The 13,103-nt window shown below is 47.4% G+C and overlaps 1 protein-coding gene across 1 annotated transcript in view; it reads left to right on the forward strand.

Moving 5' to 3' along the window:
• Positions 1 to 9,193: 9,193 nt before the first annotated feature.
• The window catches only part of LOC142583352 (protein qui-1-like), a 523,212-nt gene continuing 519,302 nt past the window's right edge, over positions 9,194 to 13,103 (forward strand). The window contains exon 1 of the mRNA XM_075693781.1: positions 9,194 to 9,311. The gene's annotated coding sequence lies outside the window, so the exon portion shown is untranslated. The remainder of the gene's footprint in view (positions 9,312 to 13,103) is intronic.

The following is a 13,103-nucleotide window of genomic DNA, read 5'->3' on the forward strand; positions in this document are numbered from 1 at the left end:
GCAGCATTCCATGCTTATATCACCTATACATTCTGAGCTATTCCGTAGCAAAACCGAGATCTCCACTTGTACTTCTTTTTTCTTTATTTTTTAAATTAAGGGTGTAAATTATTTTACAGTGTATAGTGGCGAGTACTTACACCATTTGCCGCGGTATGCGGGATACATCGACCGCCTTCATAGCAACCTGAGTTCCCGCTTCAATATCATAGAAAATTGGGCCGGAATATTGTAACAATTTCATTCTAATCCTCTTCTCTTCAGCGCTTCGCGTGTGGTCCGAACGGAGTTCCGCCTACGTTATCATCACGACCGGCCGGCCGGTCGGGAGCAGTAGGCGATAAGAATCGACTGAAAGCCATCACCGCATTATACCTGCCGCGCAGGGACGCCGCTCGATCGCGGGTCGCACAGAAAGCGGAATTCACGCTGGCGGAACGTGGCGGCTTGTACGCTCGTCCCGGCGACGAGACGCTTCTTTTTCAATAACGACGGCAGTGCGCGAAAAGCGGCCTGATCGACGCCGATACCCGAAGGAATAACGGCGGGGACGGTGGCGCCGCGGCGCTTGCACTCCCGCAGGAGCTGCAAAGCTGGCAGTATACGGCCCGGCCTCGGGAGGCGCCGCTGAGTCGCAGCCGCCCACACACTCCCTGATGGGCCTTGCATTAGTTTAGTAGCTGCGCACGAGTAACGGGTAGCGTAACATCAGTGGATTTGGAGCAATGCGCGTTGACCATCAGCTAGACCGAGTGACCGCAACGCTAACCCGACTCCGAAGCCGCGACATCTGTCGAGTCATTTTCTTCGGTTTGCCTTTTTCTTGGCTGCAGCGCAAGTTCCACGTTTCGTCACATTCGGGCTATGCGGGGAAGAACGCCAATAAATCCAAAAGACGTATACCAGCGAGACAACGCAACTGCGCTGGGTATACAGACGTGACACGTCAGGCACTGAGAAGCTCCACTCACTGCGCAGAAGCAGTGACAAGTGCCCGAGAGCCAATGGGAAAGGCGCAGCCAATATATATATTATACATAGCGCGCATGCACAGGCTTGTCTTCGAGGCAGTTGCGTTTCACCATTGCACCTTTCACATTCAGAGCCATAAAATTGGTGTTTCCGAGTGAATCACGTTCGCACAGTGCATTTTGGCCGGAGAAAGGACTGCGGCAAGTGTCGCGAAACAATTTAATGCGCGTATCTAACGAGCCGCAGCGTCGTTGGCTTTCAACTGCTAATGCGGTGTTCGGACAGCGTCTTACAAAAGCGTGTGACGGCGAAAATGGCGACCATACAAAGTTGGCAGGCTGAACAGAAGCTGTTCGGTTCACCAGCCGTTTACGCCCGTGAAAGGTGCTTCGCTTGCGATAGATCAAAATGTAAACAAATTGGCTCGAACTTCTGGGCGACGCCGTTCCGGCCGGCCACAGTGTGTGCGCGTGCGACTTACCCTTTGCCCAATTGCGGACGCAACTGTGAATGACACGTGACCGAAAAACGCGTGGCGAGAGAACATTGATCCCGCCCCTTTTAGGCACGTGCCCTAACGCTGGCAGCTTTTTTGTGCGCCAAGCCACGGTATCGTCGGCATTCCTGGGGAAGACACGCTGACAATGGCCTCTCGCGTCGCGTTCGCCTTGCGTCCGCTCCGCTTTGAGACGAAAAATCGATTCTGCGTTGTCGGAACACCTAATCGACTGCGATTCAATATGTTTGCGGCGGTGACTGCGTCAAAGAACTGCGAAACAGGCGATTGCGCTCGCACATTGTGCGAAAAATGAGGGGAGAGCGGAGTGTCGCTGAGAACAAAGCCACGTCATTGTATAGGCGTAGGTCGAAGCATATTTTCCCGAATGCAACGTTATAACGCGTTTTGAAGTGCCAGATTCCGCTGCTTGTCACTCGGATAATATAGTTTCCTTGGGGGAAACGCGTGGTCTACCGGCTTTCAATTTTTTTTCTCTCGTCTCTATATTCAAGAAATGAGCAGCAGCTGCCAGGAATAAGTAAACAACGCGTATTGCAGTTTTGTTTTGCGCTGGCTGTCTTTCTTGTTGGGCGCAAAATCCATGCTCATATTGTTTGGCGAGAAGTGATTTCATATACATGGCACAAACAAAAACACTCAGACGAGCCCACTTCGAGTTCTGGTGGCCATTTAGGAAGCGTGGGCAGAACGTGGCAAGATTGTCTCTCTTTTTATTCTTTCATCTTCATATCACGCTGTCGTAGTTGTTCTGCTGCCCCAGGGTTTATAAATCTCTCTAGACGTCTTATTCTTGAAAGCCGCTGCCGCCATGCTCACGCGTGGCACTCACGAAAAGAAAATTTCTAGGTTTGTTTTATACAATGCATGGGCGCCTTCCGTGAAGGGCGTTCGTACAGTCGTGGCCGAAGCGTCTCTTTTTAATATACGACGCGGGGCCATAGTCTCGGGTTGCCTCTATAAAAACATTCATTCCACACAGAAACCGGGTCAGCAACTGTTGCGGCGGCGTAAAACAACCGCATTCGCCTTTGTACCATACCTCCCCCCCCGCCCTCCCTCTTCGGTCCTCGCTGCTATCGATGACGAGAACTATTTTTTATTCTTGTTTTACTCTTGTGAAACAATGAACTCGAGTTGCATATGTTATATATATGTATTTTTTTTTGTTTCTTTGCATTCTCTAGACTTAACTAGCCTTAAACCGCAAAGCGTATTTCCTGTGCAGCGTACAATGAGCTCTCGTTTAGTGAACGTGGCGTCGTTAACATTGCTTTTTTTTAATTCTTGCTTAACTAACCATCTCGTTCTCGGAAGTCATATTGCCGTATACGGTACTGCAGGAAGACGGTCTTTGGCACGTGCTTAGCGTATGCTCCGGTAGGCGCGAGATATTGACCGACTCCCTTGCCGTGGATTTTCTGGCTGTAGTACCCCCTAATCTCTCCAATTAACTTTAAGACGCCGCGACGTAAAGGTAAAGCGAAAAAAAAAAGCCAGCAAGGAGAAGACAGTCGTAGCAAAACGTATAAAGTCATTAAATAAAAACAAAACGATTCGGATCGATGTAAAACGATACAGTCAAACGAAGTCCTCACAAGACACCTCTCGTAGGAGCTCTGCAGAGAAAAGTAGCTCAAGTCGACGTCTTTGCTGCTCTTCAGCTGGTAAGCCGCACACAAGCCGAGTTCATTACGCACGCCCATTCGCGGGTGCAAGGATTGCCGGGACCGTCAGATTCTACGTCCCGTCGTCCTTGCAGCGGGCCCACACTTCGCACTGTACATTCCATTCTTTCACGTTTTTCTTTCTTTTCCTTCTTCTTCTTCCGGACTGCTTGTACCGTTGCTTCACTTTCTTGCCTCATTTCTCTTTCAGCCCAGTTATTATTATTATTACTTTTTGCCTGGCGCTCGTGTGCTCCATTCCTTTGGGGACACCAATCAGCGGGCTCCTGCGTGACTGCGAGGCCAGCAATATTGACGGCAGCACAGAAAAGGGACTGCGTTTGTGCGCCGGCCTATACTCGAGCTTATAGGGACATTGCGCTTCGCATAGTGCGACGGCCCGAGGCGTTAGCGCGGGTATCCGCTCAGCGCACGGGTGCACCTTGTCTCGTCTAATTATCGTTCGCTGAGAGCAGAAACGCCTGTTTTCAGGGGACGTGGAGCCCTGAAAGTATCTCTGTTCGGGGTCTCGCCTCTCGCCTGTTGCTCTTCGTCCTTGGCCGACGCGATCGACAAACCTGCGGCCACCGGCCGGTCTGCATTGTTTGGTTCCCACCGATGGCATCGGTTGTTGGGAACTCGGCGCTGACGCCCGTGGTTGTACCTGGGTCGCAAGCCCCAAGGGTAGCGTTGGCCTGGCGGCCTGGGGTACAACTGGAAGCATCCGAAGGTCCCGGCAAAGCATGAGTCGACTGGTAACAACAAAACAACTTGTTTATTTTAACATCGCAAAGAGTTGGCGGTCAGGTTGACCGAAGAAGAGAGACGGGAGAGCACTTTACTCAACAGAAGAAATCGGAGCCCCTCTTTTGGCGTCCGGGGGCAGCTGTTTTTATACTCTCGCAGTTGAGGGCAAGAAGGAACCCCTCAATAGACGAGCACGTGATTGTACAATGGGCTAAGGTGACGCACACTGCCGCCGGTCGGGCACAAAGACTGGAAGGAGAGGGTGACCCCTTGCTTTCGCATCGCCTGGTTCGGGCACAATGACTGGAAGGAGAGGGTGACCCCTGCTGTCGCATCGCCTGGTTCGGGCACAATGACTGGAAGGAGAGGGTGACCTCTGCTGTCGCATCGCCTGGTTCGGGCACAATGGCACATACACTCACACACGCACATGAAGACACGTGGCATCGGAACATGCCTGGAAACGCCTGGAAACGCCTGGCGGGGAGCGTTGCGGCGACGCCGAACGGGCCAAAATGTCTGCCGCCCCGCCGCAGTCGCGCCGGCAAAACCGCGTGTCGCAGGCGAAACGCAACAGCATCCATCGGCAGTTCGCACGCTTAGGCCTCCATATACCCACGGGCGCGTCACGGTTGTGCTCCTTGTTCGATGCCGACGAATGGGATCCTGCAAATGGCTCGGTGAATACGAGACTTGCCAGTGATGATTTACTCGTCTTCGTACGAGGTGCACTCAAATCAACGGAGAGAGAGAGACTAAAGAAAGGAGAAAAGCAGAGAGTTCAACCTGTACAGATAATTTGCTTTACGACTCTACAGTGAGGGAGGGTAAAGGATGAGGTAGAAAGGAATTAGGCACTGAGCACATGCGTACGATCACAGCAGTTCACAGCATAGGTTCACAACACAGGATCACATTTACCATCAGGCAGTGCAGCTTGTATAATACACGTCTCTTGCCCTTAGAGAACATCACAATGCGTTCGCGGTCTGCTGCGAGGACTGGTGAGGTGGTCGGGATTCCAAATTGATTTGTTACGAAAGTGGTCTGTCATGAACGCGATTTATCACGGTCGCTAGCGATTGCCTCTGTACGTTATTTATATCGAGGAAACTTACCAAGAAAATGTTCAAGGGTTTCCTCGCGACCGCAAATGCCACACGCTGCGCTGTCGGCTATTTAAATACGAAAGACAAAAGGCTTCGTAAAGGCTACCCCTTGCCATAGCCGACAAAACATGCCAATGTGAGGTGAAGAGTCCAATTGCTGCGGTTGGTTGCGTTTAAAACCTTGCCGTTGTTCCAGCAAACGTGATCTCTCGTGCAAGCATGCGAAGGTTTCTACTAGCCTTTGTCCCAACGATGTCAATTCCGGTATATACCGTCTTCATGAGCTAATTCAGCTATGTCGCCAGCGCATACGTTACCCGTGACACCGCGATGACCTGGAGGCCAATGAGGAGGGATCTGATTTCATTTCTCACCAAATATTAGGATAATCTCTTTATTCTTGAACACTAGTTGCTTGCGGGCGGGTCCGCATCCATAGAATTTATAGCAAAGACGGCAGCGCTACCTCCAAAGCACAGGACAAAGTCTCTTTTCGAAGTTCTTCTTGGCTGAAGAAAGGAAGCGCGGAAAGAAGAACCGCAATTTGCGCAGTTGCCGGTGACATTGTTTAAAAGCGTTAGATGGTTGCCCAATAAAGTAGACCTCATTCAGTAAGCGAAAAGGCTAAATGTCTCCCGAATCCAACTTTAATATTGCTAAGTGCAGTCGCAGTGCCGCTACAACACATGCCGATCGCGAAAGTAATGCATATACGGAAGACATAACAAACCTTAAGGGCCACCCTCATTCTACATGAAGATATCCCCGAAATATATACAACACCTATAGCACACAAATCTTTTTCGTCAAGCATTGAACTTCACGATAAGCACATCCTGTACTTGCCCGGGCAACAACGGCTCGTTCTTCCTGAGTTCTTTTTTCTTTTTCTCATGCAGGTAAGGAACTTATGCTTTTATCTCTAAGATGGTTATTCAGTAATAACTGTCTTCGCACTTCATTTGCGCGTGAGCCGACACGTTGCACCCGCCAACTGCATAAGCGGCATCAAATCGAATATTGGTCCTACAGTTGGCTGAAGCGCTCCTCTCTGTCTCTCTTTCCTGTGTCACGTTTTGTTTTGCGTTATCTTAAGGTATACGATGCAAAAATAGCATCGCTTCAAGGATCCGGTAGCATTTCTCACAACTGAACAGAACTCGGTCCTTCCAGAGTCGCGGCGCTGCGTGCGAAGACGCCGCTGTTAGAAGTATATGCACAAACCGGTGGCGCGCTTTCCACTGCAACGGGTGCCGAGTATACTTATTAAACCGCAATTCAACCCTCCGCAAACGGAGCACTTCCTTGCGGCGTTTCCAGGTCTGCCACCTAAGTACACCATTTTACTTAGATTTAGGGGCCCATTGAAAAACCCCAGCTGGTCCAAATTTCCGTAGTCCCCCACTAAGGCGTGCCTCATAATCAGATCGTGGTTTTGGCACGTAAAAACGCCATAATTTAATTTTCATTTTTAATTATTTTCCCGGGCTTACGCACACAGTGGAGTTGGTCGCGTACAACAGATTCACGGCGCTTTTCCATTTGCTGAGAACGAACAGCGCTCGGTGCCGTGCTCGAGGCACGAGTACCAGCAGGACGACGCACCCGCAGCGCCCAGAGAAACAGGCGTGCGCCGCAAGAACCGAGGTAGGCGAACTGGGTGCGCCAGCGCGCTCTGTGACGGCGGTAGCGCTTGAGCAGTGCTGCAGCACACTCGGCGGTGTGACCACCCGCACATGCCCGTCCTGCCTCCCGGTCTCCGTAATGGAGCGGCGGAAAAGGGTGATTAAGTCCGAGGCAGAGCGTGGCCTTCCGGACAGTTGCTGATTCTCTGTCTCTTGGCAGGATTAGCTGCCGACTGGCGCGCCGCTTCAAGAGCCGCTGTGATGACGGGCCGACCACCGCATTTCTCGGTCCCTTCAGAAAAGAAGAGCGCGTTCGAGCACGCGTGCTGCGAGAAATACACATTCTGCGTGAGCAAGGGGAAGAAGGGGGGAAGGGAAGCGGAGAAAGCGTGATACAGCGCTCACACACACACACTTTCTCTCACACACACACGCCAAGAAAAAAAAAAAAAAGAAGACGGACCACGGAAAATGAACTCGCCGCACAGAGGCAACGAGCAACGAAGACGACTCTCCCGGGAAAGTGTCTCATTCACTCCGGCTGCTGAGGCAGCCGTGCTGCATTCAGGCATGGACCTGAAAGATCATTCTGCGCAGCCGTCCGCTCTCCCTGTTCTGTTCTGTTCTGCTTCATTCATTTGTTTGTTTGTTTGCTTCTCTAGAAAGTCAGGAATGCTTGAGTATTGCTCTCCTGCATGATCTTTTGTTTCTTTTTTTTCCCCGTGACGAGCAAATTCTGCCAGTGCGTTGCCTCTTATCGAGTTTTACCTTTCTCGATCGCCGTTCCCGCTACAACTAAAGCGTTCGATCACGTCGAATCGCGCGTGCTCTCGAGCGCCAGGAGCTCGTCATGCCCAAATGTCCTTCCTTGGATGATTTGGCCCGAGGCTGTCTCCCCGAGGGAAAAGAAAAATGGCGATGTATTTGGGGGAGCTTTTGCTGTATCCTACCGGAATCTAGAACGTTTCTGCGTCCAATTCAATCCATCCGTGCGTTGGCGAGAAATTTTGCACGCCAGCGCAGTGATGCCGTGCCGCTAGCCTATATGCTAAACTGGGCCAGTATAATTTAATGGTTCTTTACGCACAATTCTATTTCATTCTTATCAACCACAGCTCTGGGCCGGCCAATTTCGATGAAAGGCAGGGCGGGACGCGGTTCAGTCCAATGGTGAAGCGTGAAAGGAAATAGAATTGGAATGAAATCTTACATTACTTTGGGCCATGACTGTCTTCACAAAGATGTGCACCAGCAATTTGCAATGGCTTTATCTAGGCTGCGATTGCGTATGCCTTTACGCCTATTGAGTTCTCACTCCGAGGCTCGGGCCTCGTCTTTCTTTTGAATAAATTGTACTAAATATATTCCTTGTCTGTTCCTTCGAATCGCTCATTTTCCCTCTGTGTATGTACGAGCCTGTGGTAATTTTCTCTGCAGGAAAATTTAGTTTCTCTTTTACAGGTTATCCGTAGACTCTTGAGTCTTAGTTGGAGTGAAGCTTGCGATATTCTCGGTGCAAGATTCGCCCGACATGCATGCCACCGCTACACGCTCCTTTTAAATCAGTTGCTGCTATCATTTTCTTCTTTTTCTCTGCTATAAACACGTGGCCACGGAGTGATTAGGGCGGAAAAGGCTTCCGTATTTTTTTATAAATATTATTGAAACAAAAATAAAAGAAAGAGATGTAGTCACAAACGCGACATCTACATCTTTTCACAACATAGTATGAATAATAAAAACATATTGTAAGGCAATAAAAGAACGTCATAGGTGCCAAAAATGCACAGCAGCAGAGTTTTATAAAAAGAGTAAATAAAGTTCGCATACAGTCCTAGGCGCGAAAGAACATACAAAGGCGAAAGGCAAGGACAAGTTGCACCATACACTTTGTTCCGACATACACGCATATGCACAGAGTTCCAAACACGTACACGAGGCCGTGCTGAGGTCTGAGATGAGCAGATGCACAGATGAAGGTAGGTACATATATGAAGTAGTGCCGGCACTGAGATACGGCAGTGAAAAGAGTGCTTCATCCCGCAAGACGTACTACAAGAATGAGTACGACACGCGTGAGGTACAAGTACGCACAAATAGCAGTAATGGAAGCGGGTTGGGGTTGGGCATTACACTATGCAATGCGACACCTAGTAAACATTAAGTGTGCCTGTGTCTTCGAAGAAATGCTGAAGTGCACTCAATGCTTTTCGCTGTGTTGTTTTCGATGACCAAGGGCCCAGGAATTTTGTGAGAGAGAAACGTCGGTGAACGTCATTCGCGTGCAGCTATTGTTCTAGCTGCCATCTGCGCGTAGGGTGTCTGGGACAATCGAGGAGTAGACTGCAGTCGTTGCCAGAGGAGCAAGCCGGGAATGACACCTATTTTATGCGACGTCGGAAATGTTTTGCGTGCGCTCTTTCAAGGCGCAGTCGATGAATTAGTGTCTCGGTACTTCTTGAAGCGTACGTCGACATAAAACTGGCAATTGAGATGTGGGTGCACTTCGTAAAGGGATCGATTCCTTAGCATTTTTTCTGAACTATATCTGTCTTTAACTTCTATACTTTATTCATTCTTCCAGAATACGCCAGAACGGTCCTCCTGGGCTGAAAGCAGCCGTAAGCAGCTTGACTGGACCCAGAAGGCGTTGTACATGGCAGCGCGATAGCAGGTAGCACTTTGTAATCTATGTAATATAATACTAAACAAACTAAAGCAGTTCAAAACGTACTAAAACAACGTCCAAAGCTAAACAAAAGCAATTTTAACATTTATTTTTCATATGTATGTCTCTTGACGGGAAAACTGATTTGCAATACAGAAACAGACGTCATTCAAGCATATCTGATAAAACCAAGAAAAAATCAAAGGCGGTCATACAAATAGCATCGTTGTACAGAAATATATATGTTTATAAGCGAACTAAATCCATCTTCAATTCTCTGCGAGAGAAATTAGTATTGTGAACATATGAGCATTTTTGCAAATTGTGTTTAGTTGATTGCAATTTGTATTCAGTGCAAATGCTTGGTACAGACCAAGGATAACGGTTTCTGAGATGTGCTGGTATTCCATGGCGCTGCAGGGTCACCATTGATGTAAGCCAATGTCTTAACGCTTCTTTTGCGAAATAAAATATCTGTAAAGCACGATATTCGCAGTAACGATCTAACCATATAATTTGGTATTTCTGCGACAAAGTCTTTGTCTTCGATCGGGGATCGGTATTAGCAATGTGCTGGAAGAGCGCCTTTGTAATGTAAATATTTATTCATGTTGGTTTGTGTTGTGATCGCCCGTACTAAACTACAATAATTAAATTGGGAATTAAACAATGCACGATATATTTGTAGCTTGGCCTTTGTCTGCATGAGAGCTCTACAGAGAGCCAGCACCCCAGCTACTGCAGAAAACTTGCTGCGAAGTTGGTTAAAATGAGCATCCCAACTCAAGTGACATGAAAAAATTATACCAAGTATTTTATGTCCGTTAATTAGTTCAATATTTTTATCCATATAAGTTAACGTTCCAGTTTAAAATATTTATTTGTTGCTCTAAAAAGAGCAGCTTCTGTCTTGGCAGGAATAATTATAACTCCGCTGGGCTATAACCACTAAAATAGATTAAGTGTCAGTGCATTACACCAAACCATTAGCTCGTTTGCATCCTTTCCATTAAATAGTAAATTGCTATCATCTGCATATAAAAAGAAATTAACTATAGCATCAATATTTACTAAGTAATTAACATCTAAGTTAAATAATAGTAGGCCCAAAACACTCCCTTGTGGCACCGCTTCTTTAATTGGCAAGAAAAAAGATTGGACGTTATCAATGCATAAACATTGAGTCCTATGTTTCGAGTACGATTTTATCTAGGTGAAGGGATTTCCGCGAAATCCCATACATTGAAAGCTTAAATATAATAATATCATGATTCGGGCAGTCAAACGCCTTGCTGAAGAAACTGCACGAAATGCAATGCAAACATTCAAAAGGAAAAATAATAAGGGTTCCACGGCGCAGGTTCCAATGAATACCTGTGAGGCAGATGTTCACGTAACTATAGGCACAAATACAGCATACACTATATTATAGTGGAAAGTTGGGCGAGTTGGTATACATTCATAATGCTAACAGCGCCAACAAAACGACGGCGGAGTGAATGGACACAGGACGAGCGCTGAATCACAACTAAGTTTGCTGGAACGCACATCAGGAATATAAGCGACACAGGCGATCACGTGGTCAATCGAAGAACGCACAACCAGGCTACGTGGATACACGGCATATGTTACCGTATCGAGCTATCTAGGTAAATTAATTCCTGCTGAGAAAGTGCGATCGAAGGCTGGCTAATGCACCACGTGCCCTTTCGCTCAATGCAGGCTGCTTCCACGACTAATCTGGTGGATGCATCAGTATGCTTTAAAAAATTGTTGTCTCTTTGAGCGGAGGCTTACACTTACATTGCCGGCAATGGGCAGACAAAAGCGCATACTCAATCTTGTCCAAGGATAATTCATGCTTCATAAGTCTTACATTGATGCACCGGCCGGTTTGCCCTATGTATACATTCGCCCACACTTGGGCGGGAAAGAGTACACCACATTGGTAGTGCAGCCTACATGCTTATTAACATGATTCATCTTGAATCTTACATTAGAGTTAGGTTCTGCTCCACTTGCTCGCCTGAAGAAGCCCGCAAATGCACGCAAAACTGCCGCGCGACTGGCCGCTCGAGGCTCTTTGCGTGTATTCGCGGGCTTCTTACACGCTCGGAAAAACACTCTTATGTAGCACGTATCGACCAACAGAAACCTGTATCGGGAGCTTTTTGTGTTGCTGTACAATTTTCTCATTGACGCTTTTCATGTAATTATAATATATGCGAAGTTGATTAACTAATTAACACTAATTACCTAACTAGGTGGAATGAAAAAATAGTTTCAGTATATCCATGCGACGGCAAACGAAATTACCTTGGTTCTGTCAAGCTACGCGGGGTTAGCATATTTTTAAACTCTGGCTAAAATTAGCTGACGAATCTTGGAAGAACGCCAACAAAATCTGAATCCATAAGAAAGGGGATGCTAAAGACTTGAAAAATTATAGACCGATCAGCTTGCAGTTTATTGCCTACAAAGTATTTACTAAGGTAATCGCAAATAGAATCAGAAACACCTTAGCCTTCTGTCAACCAAAAAAACCATGCAGTATTTCGTTAAGGCTACTCAACGATAGACCATATTCACACTATCAATCAGGTGATAGAGAAATGTGCGGAATATAAGCAACCCTTATATATAGCTTTCATCGATTACGAAAAAGCGTTTCATTCAGTCGAAACCTCAGCAGTCATGCAGGCGTTAGGGAATCAGGGTATAGACAAGCGGTATGTAAAAATACTGAAATATATCTATAGCTTCTCCACACCCCATAAAGTCCTCCATAAAGAAACAACAAAATCCCAATAAAGAAGGGCATCAGGCAGGGAGATACGATCTCTCCAATGCTATTCACAGCTTGTTTACAGGAGGTACTCAGAGGCCTGGATTGGGAAGAATTGGGGATATCAGTTAGTGGAGAATACCTTAGTAACTTGCGATTCGCTGATGATATTGCCTTGCTTAGTAACTTAGGGGACCAATTGCAATGCATGCTCACTGATCTGGACAGGCAAAGCAGAAGGGTGGGTCTAAAAATTAATCTGCAGAGAACTAAACTAATGTTTAACAGTCTCGGAAGAGAACAGCAGTTTACGATAGATAGCGTGGCAGTGGAAGTGGTAAGGGAATACAGCAACTTAGGGCAGGTAGTGACCGCGGATCCGGGTCATGAAACTGAAATAATCAGAATAATAAGAATGGCCTGGGGTGCGTTGGGCAGGCATTCTGATATCATGAACAGCAGGTTGCCATTATCCCTCAAGAGAAAAGCGTATAACAGGTGGGTATTACCAGTGCTCACGTACGGGGCAGAAACCTGGAGGCTTCCGAAAAGGTTTCTACTTAAATTGAGGACGACGCAACGAGCTATGGAAAGAAGAATGATAAGTGTAACGTTAAGGTATAAGAAAAAAGCAGATTGCTTGAGGGAACAAACGCGAGTTAATGACATCTTAGTTGAAATCAAGAAAAAGAAATGGGCATGGGCAGGACATGGTCATTAAGGGCCGATGGTCATTAAGGGCTACGGAGTGGATTCCAAGAGAAGGGAAGCGTAGCAGGTGGCGGGAGAAAGTTAGGCGGGCGGATGAGATTAAGAAGTTTGCAGGGGCAACATGGCCACAATTAGTACATGACCGGGACAGTTGGAGAAGTATGGGAGAGGCCTTTGCCCTACAGTGGGCGTAGCCAGGCTGATGATCATGATGATGAAAGTTAGCTGGGACACCCTGTATTAGGGGCGCAGCACTTTGTCGCAATTGATTTGTTGAACCACCGTCCAACTATTTCGTGCAT

Source organism: Dermacentor variabilis, chromosome 1, assembly GCF_050947875.1.
Source record: "Dermacentor variabilis isolate Ectoservices chromosome 1, ASM5094787v1, whole genome shotgun sequence".
NCBI lineage: Eukaryota > Metazoa > Arthropoda > Arachnida > Ixodida > Ixodidae > Dermacentor > Dermacentor variabilis.